Source organism: Phalacrocorax aristotelis, chromosome 3 (assembly GCF_949628215.1).
Source record: "Phalacrocorax aristotelis chromosome 3, bGulAri2.1, whole genome shotgun sequence".
Taxonomy (NCBI): Eukaryota; Metazoa; Chordata; class Aves; order Suliformes; family Phalacrocoracidae; genus Phalacrocorax; species Phalacrocorax aristotelis.
Window position 1 is genome coordinate 10,775,928 of NC_134278.1, and position 9,260 is coordinate 10,785,187.

Genomic DNA, 9,260 nt, shown 5'->3' on the forward strand with positions numbered 1-9,260 from the left:
AATAAAGCTATATACTTCATTATTTGGGTCAGTTAAAATACTGATTTCACCAAGCTGGCTATTTCACAGATGACCTGTGGGTCATCTGCTCAGGTCTGTTGTGTTGCTAAATTTTTAGGAAAGTTAATTCCCATGTAGGATTTAAGGCTTAGTTCTGTCAGTGACAATTTGGGTTGCGTCTAAAAAAATATATTAATTGAAACTGGTATTTCTGCTAATCTTTGCCCAGATGTTAGCTTCTGCAAAGAAGCTGACCTTGCTACAGCAGAATACACAAGTCAGCTTGTGATTTAAGGTAATGACAATCCAGCATGCGCATGGGGCGCTAAGGCATTAGCTAATGAAAGGAGACTGAATGACCAATCCCCATGGTCGTTAGATTTAATATAGAGTGCAAGAAAGCGCTGATATTTCACTTAAGAGTGTGACTGTCACTAATGTCACCAAGGATTCTTGAATCTTTGTGTGTGTGTGTGCATCAGCCACGTTTTTACTGATCGATGTGATCGCACATCTGTGACAGTTTAAACCTCTGTAAGTCAAGAAGGGAGGGGGCTTTTTACTGTGAGGTTTTATCTATATTCTTACTTTCCATTTCAACAGCAATAATGGGACTGAATAAAGTAATTCAGTTGCTTTCCATATTGCACCTGTTCCTTCCTTGATTCGTCTTTAAACCCTTCTGATCCAATTTTTTCAGCCCTCACCGTATCACTGATCTTCCTTTACAGCCTTCCGCATACTACTGGTATTTAATGTTATGCATTGAACCTAATGAAGAATTCAAGTGAAGAGAAATCATGTACCTGTGTTTCTAGAGAACCATCTGTAGGGTACACTGCTTTGAGTAAAACTACTAGCAGTGAAAGGTGATGATGGTAAATTAAATTAATAGTCAAATTAAATGCTGCTGTGGAAGTTCAGAAGTCAATGAAGCTGCTAAAAAGATTGATTAGTCATAGATATTTAGGGACTAAGTTTGATTCATTACAAGATGTGATGGATGCTAAAAATTTGTATGGGGTCAAGGAGACACTGGTTAGACTCATGGAAAAGATATGTGTCAAGGTTTATTAAAGATGCCACTTAGAGCCTGGGAAGTCCTTGAGCTACAAGTTGCTGGAAATGAGGAGAATATGCAACCAGCAAATATTTCTGTATTTCTCTATAGTCATCTGCTTTTGGCTGTTGTGAAGAGTACTATACTGGGCTAACCCAAAACTCACGCTGAATGAGTCAGTGAGGATTTGTTGACTGAAAGAACGGAACAACCTCAGTGCTTTATCGTCCTGCTTCCTGGCACCCTCAATTTCAACCATTCCTGAATGCTTCTCCAGATCCCACCTTTTATGGTAAGATTAACAGATACTACAATTTGCCAAGGAAGTTAAATGTAAAAGATTTGCCAAGGGTAACTAGAAAACAAATGGCATCATCAAAACACCCAGCAAATTTCAGTGGAATAACCCCTAAATAGGCTGTCTGGTGCTATGTTACGCTCTTTTTCAGTGAAGTGCTCAGGAACCTCAGAGTTTGAAGTCATCGCCAAACACAAAAAGACATAACAGCGCACTACCCCTGCTGCATTAACAGCCACCATGGTTTGTTACCCTCAAGTATATTGCCTTTATTATCAAGTACCTAGTAATCATGGTATCAAGTTTGGAGGTTTGGAGCTGTTAAAGCCATGGGTAAGCATGGTGGCCAGTGTGCCTTCTTAATGTGGAAGCTTCAGTCACCCAGTCAAATCGGGACTACGTATGAAAAACATCATTTCGTTGTTTCTTGGTGAAAAAAATGCAAGACAGTCTCTCCTTGAACTCATTAAATACCCTTGGAATACGATTTAGCCATTTTCTGCCAAGGGAAATGTTTCCATGCCATTTATGTCACCGAAGGATTGCTTCCTGCAACTGCTGGGAGAGTCGTACAGTCAATCTAATCTGTCAAAATCCCATGCAGATCATTAGAAGCCTGGTGATGCTGGTGCTTGGGAGAGGAGGTAAAGGAACCAGTTGTGACACCACTGTTCGAGCCTGATTAACGTGGAGAGCACCACTGAGAATGGGAGAGAGAGGGCAGGATGAAAGAAGGCATCTGCCGGATTTATACACAGAGCTCCAGAGCCTCTCACTTCCTTTGAAAGATCAGGGCTGTAGAGCTGAAATGAACGATTTGTTTAATGGTTCTTTGGTGAGACAAGTGCCGTGATTTTTCAAATTAACATAAAAGCAAACCAAATAAAATCACAAAATTCTTGGTGTATTTACTGAGCACTTTTCTTACCTCTCTGCTAATTTCTCTACTTTTTTAGTTCATCCAGGGAATTTGTGCTAATGATCACAAACTTCTCAGATTATTTTGTTGGTGGTGATAATTTAAGGCCACTGATTTCACCTCAGAGAAGGTCATAGAAATGGTTCATTTTGATAATGTCCGGGTTTGTTAACAAGTTCTTACCATGAACAAAAATAACCATTTCTTTACGTTGAGTGCTGAGAAGCACAGCTTCCCGGTGCTTTCCCCGCTTATGCAATCAAATCCGCAGGCTACTATGATTTGTTTTCCTGCTTATGCCTTTGTGTGTCTTGACCTTTAATAGTTTATATATTCAATCTTGGTGTACAGTCCGTGAAAGGAATTTTTCTGTGTCCAGAACTGCTGGCTAATTATAGTTGCAGTTCCTTAACTAAAAAGAAAACCTAATTCTATGTGGAATGATGTGGAAGATTCATCTTTTTCATGAGGAATGAAAAAGAAATCTGGGGCTGTCTTCATCAGTGGTTTAGTTTAGCTCAAGGGAGCACTTTCATAGCAAATCTTCTGATTGGCTCCACCAGCCACGCACTGGTTCCCATCACAGAGCTGCCATGGAGCAAAAATCGGCCACTTGGGTCCAGAGGACCAGACTAGAAGTAGAAATAACTTTCCCCAGATGTGTACATGTGGGCAGTGGGTACTCACCACTGGCTGTTTCACTTTGCACATCCTCTCCTGGTACGCTGCCACACTTGCTGATGTCACCAGTGCATGTCTGGTGGTAAAGTGAGCCCCAAACCCAGCTGAGCTTAGCCTGTTTCCTTCCATCTTCGCAGTAACGGATTGTACTGAGGGAGCAAAGGGAGGAAGGGGCAAAATGACAAGGAGGTTCAGGTGTCCCCTGGTCTGCAGATGCTGGAGTGGATTTCACAATACCCAGTCAGGTACCCTTAATGTAGCAGCTTAGTCTCTGCTCATCTGTCTCTGCTCTCTAGGCTGTGAACGAGTTTTGCATTAAGCAAACATGGGCTGAACTAAAGGAACAATGTTATATCGTGTGGGAGTGGCAGGGGGAGAAAACAAACTCCCACATCTCCTACTCCCATGTAGATGTCCTTACTAACTATAAAAACCCTGTTTCTTCTTCTAGGGATCCTATTTCTTTCTAGTTTCAGCAGGGAAGGTTAAGCAGGATTTTGGCACTGCCTTGCTTCATGTTTGCTGGAGAAATGGGAGATGGAGGTTCAAAAGTTCCTAAGGCTGAGAGAGGCAGAAGGCCCACAGTTCTCCCCTCCTGGGTGAGTACTGGGAAGCTGGCACCTCCCAAACCAGGCGGGGTCGGGTGGCAGGGTGTTGGTACGGCTGTGCCTGGAGGAGCACTTTTGGCTGAGGCTGGCAAGCAATGAGGCCGTTCTGAACAGTGTTGCACTTTCTAGGTTTACCAGCTCCATATTTTCCCATATTTGCAAGTCTGTGCGTGACGACTCTGTCTTGCAGAGTAGTCATGAGTTGACCCATTTCCTTTTAATGCAGTAATTACCAGATTGACTGCCTTCCCCTTCAAGATACTGACCTACAGTGGCACATCCGGTAATTACTGTGGATGAAATCTGCAATGTCTGCATTTACCACAGCTTTTAAACTCCATTTCTGTTGCTGGGGGGTTTTGGGGCTTGGTTTTTTTTTTTTTCTTTTTCATGTTTTCTCTTTTGGCTTTTGGTTTTTTTTCTCTCTTTTCCCACTTGACCTGCAGATTTGCCAGCTTTGTGAAAGAAAATCACATGGGGGGGTTTTGGCTCAGCCATACAATAAGAAGAGAAACCTTAGGAGTTTAGTGGAAAAAATAAAGCTGTTTCCCTACAGCCATATTTGAATAATGAATCCCATTTAATTTTACCAGAGATCCACTCAGGGGGTTACACAGGGCAGTGCTGGAAACCAGTAAGAGATCCCAGCACAACAGGTATCATTGTTGTCTGCTGTCTTGCCTTGCTGTGAAGACCGTGCTGTTTGGCAGGGACGCTTCAAAATGCACTGGACAAGTGACAAAATGAGCACAGCGCCATGTCCCTGCCCGGGGGCTGGGGTATTCACCTGTGTGACTGTCAGAGACCTGCTGCCTCCCTTTCCTTTTCCTGCAGCTATTTTGATAATAGCTGTTTCATGAAAACAGTGTTCGGTTGTTTTAGACACTTCAGTAGAGACTGGGATTTAAGACTTTGGAGTAATTCCTAGGTTCTGTGTTTCTCTGTCTGATAATATGTATGTATATAGTACATATGAGACCATGGAAAAAACAGAGAGGTTCATTAATCTTCCCACAGTTAAACAGGGATTCTGTAGCAGAGCCAGCAAAAGATTGGTCTGTTTCCTATCTTGGCCATGAACCTCAAGGATAAACTCAAAATACAAACAAAACAATCTTGTGGGTTAGGGGATTTTTTCTGATTTGGTTTTGCTTTTTTGTGATGTGCATAAGGATAAGGACGACCTGAAATATTTTCCTTCTGAAAAAAACTTTTCCCTGCCTTTTCTCTGTTTTGTTAGAAATTCGGGAAGGTGCTTTGTCTGCTGGACAGCAAGTGAACTGGTGACATTGCTACAGATGGAAGGGAGAGAAAACTAGCAATAGGACAGGATATTTTGGTATTACAAGTTTTAATTTCTTTTCCAGTTGAATTCCTGTTTCAGTTTAAAATGTCTAACAATGTTTGTGAGAAAAACAATATTTGTTAGGATCGCTAATGAGTTTTCCCAATACTAAGGGTGTGAGAATCTGGGTTTCCTCCTATTTTTTCCCAAGAAAATATAAGAAGGAAATGAATGACCTTTAAAAATAAAAGAGGGAAAGCTTGACTGTTTTCTTTATTATGTCAGCAAAATAGGCCCAAACTGCAAATTCCTTTAAAAGCCACCTTTCTTTTCCCCATCTAGTCTCCAGTCCCTGAACCAGTCACAGTTCGGTCACTACAGACTACTCGGAATTGGTGTGAATAAGGCTTTTACAGGACTTGTGTCAGAGCACTGTAAGACAGAATGTTTTAAAGGAAACATTTTTTGAAATCGTAGTCAACTTGTCACAGCAAAAACCACGCATACCTTCAGAGGCATAAAAACTAGAAAGCCGTCCGTGTGGCTTTCCCCAGGACTGTAGCCTTTGTGGTTTCCTGAAAAAATAGGGACTGGCGACAGCTATGGGTTAGGCCCCTTTTTTCTGGAGGTTTTGCACGGCTTCCCAGAATCGGGGCTGCTCTCTGAACAAAACAGAAAATACTGCTGCCGTTCAGCATGGGCAGGGGTGTAACCATGCCTGAAATGGAATGGTGTCAGCTGCCGCAGAGGCCGAGTTGAATATTCTCTTGTTGCAGCCTGAAAGCAATGTCCTGATGGCAGTCTTGATTCTTAGAAACATGGTTATGAAATACTTAAAGCGTGATGAAATGCTGACTAATGAGCAATTATGTAGGAGCATGACTATGCACTGCATGAGAAGGGAAAGCAAGGTCAGTGATTTAACTCAAGCTTTCGGGTCACTGAAGCATGGTGAGCTGATGGCAATGGGCTCTCTGCCATTGCTGCACCTTGTTACGTGGGTGTGCAGGGCAGGGGACTTGCAAGGAGAGTGAGAACTGAGATTCTGGAGTATGAATAAAAGCATGGTTTGCTGGGATCTGAGTTTTTCTAATCATTGGAGGCTTCCTGCTATTCTTTCCCTATTGATTACATGTCGCAAATGAGACAATTATCCCATTTGGCACCTGGTTAAACCAATAGGAACATGATCACTATTAGAATTAAGTGGCTAGTTATTCCTGCTGCAGATAAATATGTCTAGCCACTTCCTTTATAGGACACTTCTTAGCTCCTTAAAGTCTGACAGAGTTTAATTGTTCAGGATAACATTTCACATGCTTGGTTATTTGGCTTCAGTTGAGATATTAAGAAAGCTGCAGCTCAAACAGCTCAGCAGCCTTTGGATGAGGAAGTTGTAGAAAATTCTTCTTTTAGTCCATACAATTTTTTCTTAAAACTGTGTGAATGAGAAGGCTTTATAATCCTGTGTCTTGAAAGAAGGGTTTGGTAATCGGTGTAGAAATCACTTGGATGTCAGAGTTGTGCCTTTTGCCTCATTAATTAGAAGCAGACAAGTAAAACCCAAACCTTCTGAAATTTATCTATATTAGAAAAAGAAAAAGGAAAGGGGAAAAAATGTAATGTATATTCTGCCAGTACTAAAGTACTGTGGGCAATTCTGTAAATTTTCCTGTGAATGTGGTCTCCCCTGACAGAGCCCATCTGCAGCCAGCCTGTGGACACCTCTGTCCTCCATAAGCCCGGCATAGGAGGAGGCTGAGCAAGTCTTGCCCTGGCAGCACATCTCTTGGCTGCCAATGGCCAGCTCCAAAGTGCCTGTGGCACCTAGCATGTGATCGTCTTGGAGCTGGGGGGACAAGAAAGGCTTTTGGGGGCCAGCAGCTGCAGGACGAGCACGTATTAGACATCCATGTTTAGGCAAAGGAACCAAACCTGAAGAGTGGTGTTTCCTGTCTCAGAGCTGGCAGCTGAGAACCCTTTTTTAGTCAATGAAAACCACTGGTGTTACCAGGCTGCTTCATCTGACCTTCATCCAACCTGGGGTGAGATGAAATATCCTCTAGAAGTGCCTGTTTTCCTCTAAAAGGGACCCAGGCTGACTTGCTCAGCTGCAGTCTATAGGCATCTAAACTTAAGTGAAATAGACCCCGCCCAAGGAAACTTTCACCCCAGAAGTCATGCTGAGTCTCCCCTGAGCTGAAAGTGGAGGAGGCAGCGGCTGCCGCCCACCGGCAGCCGGAAGGCTGCTCCAGGCTGGGACCCATCGGCTGGAGCCGTGCCACGAGCATTATTTTGGGCCTGTTCCTGCACATGTGCTTCAGGCCCTGTGTTATCAGGCAAGCCAGCCAAAACATGTACTGGCAGCGGGTGCGCAAGGAGGTTCCTGTCAGCCAATGCGGGGAAAATGGAGAAATGCTGGCTTGTCCCAGGTGGGACTTGTCTCCTCTCAAGCCATGATGGGCCATCTCCTGTGGGTAAGCAGAGGTCTGTCCCTCTCTGCCATGTGCTTGCCTTGCGGCCGAAGTGCATTTTTACAGGGAGTCTTTAAAAGATTGATTCATACATATTAATCCTGGGAAAGCTGTAGCTGAAAGTGTTGGGGTGGTGGATCTGTTTGTAGTGAAGTCTGAAGGTTTCAGAAAACATCTTAGTTTCAAACTGCCACAGAAAGGCAGAATCTCAGACAAACAAAACCTCCTAATCAAAACTGTAAAAGAAAGTACCAACCAGAACCAATGGAAGTAGGTTTTCATTTGGAGTATCACTTTCCCCTAAAACTATAAAATTATAACTTAATTTTAAATTTGAACCAAAAGCCAGGGATGAGATATGTGAACAATCATGACAGCTCTTTTAAAGAAAATAAAAAGTTTTAAAACCAGAAGTTCATTCAGGAAGACACTGCCCTGTTTCAATTCTGTTTCAATAAGGTTTCATTTGCGGGTATCAAAACTAAAGGAATTTTCTGCCCTGCTACAGATCTCAGCTGTGCTGTGCCACTGCATCCTTGGAGGGGTGTGACTGCTAACCTGTGATGGGTGCACCCAGCCCCTTCACCAAACTACGGGTAGTTTGGTGGAGGCTCCAAAGGGGGTGAAGCCCTGAGCCATAAACAAGCCAAGAACTCCTCTGGTTTCAGTCTGTGCTCTCAAAACCCACAAAGGAGCAGTGACACAGCGAGCATCGATGCATATGAGCTTGGAACAGCGATCACACAATAAACACATGAATAGCTGGTGGCTTTTCAAAGACTCATTTATCAAGGAACAAAGAAACTTGTGGGCACAAGGAGTCTCATGCATACCTTTCCCATCACATGTAATTTGACTACAAGCCAACCACTTTATTCCATAAATATGACAGCCTAAGTGAGCCTTCTTTGAGCTCTCCCTGCGGGCCAGCGTGGCCACGTGGTGGTGATCTCCCCTTCAGCTGGGACGCCTCTCAAGGTGGCTCCTCGAGGCAGAGAGACCTGTTACCAGTGGCAGATCTTTGGTAAGCGACCAATATCGGGCATAACTTTGATTTTGCCCTCATAACTTTGATCTGTGCCTTGGTGGTTTTAAATCATTGTTCAAATGATTGTGTGTACAGTAATAGGGTGAGCCTTGCCATTGAACTTTGTTAAGTTGCACTTTTACAACATCATATTAAAACCACTTTTGCTAATACCTTTGATGGTGATTCTTTAAGTGATCTACATCACCCATTCGCAACATATCCCCACTTCAGCAGGAGGAGGGGAGCCGAGCGCCGTCTCCTTGAGACTGACAGCTCATGTGATGAGCTGCCTCCCTAAGCAGAAGAGCAGAGGGCTCCGAGACTTCCTGTCAGTGGGAAAAAAATGTACATTCTCTGGCTGTGAAGGCATTAAATATTTACAGCATCAGGTGGCAGACCACGGCTGTGGTTTGACGTTGGTGGATTACCTGGCCGTCACGAAGGTGGTGTGCCAGGGATAAACCTGAACCCAGGCGCGTTGGCTCCTCTGCCATTGACCCCACCAGCACTTCCTTGTCACCGTGACCCAGTGTGGGGAGCAGGCGAGGGGAGAGGGTGTCTGCGTGTCTGGCAGTGGAGGTGGGATAAGGTCGTGGCACAAAGAAGTTCATCCAAGTTGTGTGGTGCAAAGCTCATGTTGCTCTGCAGTTTTTCGAACTTGCATGAAGGTGAAGGGAAAATCTTTGCAGAGGAAAATCTTTCCACCCTGCTCTTCTGCACAGTTCATATGAACTCCAAGTTCCTTTCAAACCCAAAGTGAAGAATGCTTTAAAACCCATAAGGGTTTTAAAGGACACTTGAGGACAAAAATACCTTTTGCTCTCCTGCAATCGGTTGGATTAATGTTGTATTTTTGGAAAGCCTGGGTAATAAATATTTCAGGAATAATGAAAGGGGACTGTACC

At 43.7% G+C, this 9,260-nt stretch overlaps 1 long non-coding RNA gene across 1 annotated transcript; it reads left to right on the forward strand.

The window, feature by feature from the left end:
- The first annotated feature begins 1,171 nt into the window (after positions 1–1,171).
- LOC142054317 (uncharacterized) lies at positions 1,172–6,443 on the forward strand. The gene is made up of 3 exons (XR_012659486.1): positions 1,172–1,352; positions 3,410–3,557; positions 4,807–6,443. It is a non-coding gene; the product is annotated as an uncharacterized LOC142054317 (long non-coding RNA).
- Positions 6,444–9,260: the final 2,817 nt, after the last annotated feature.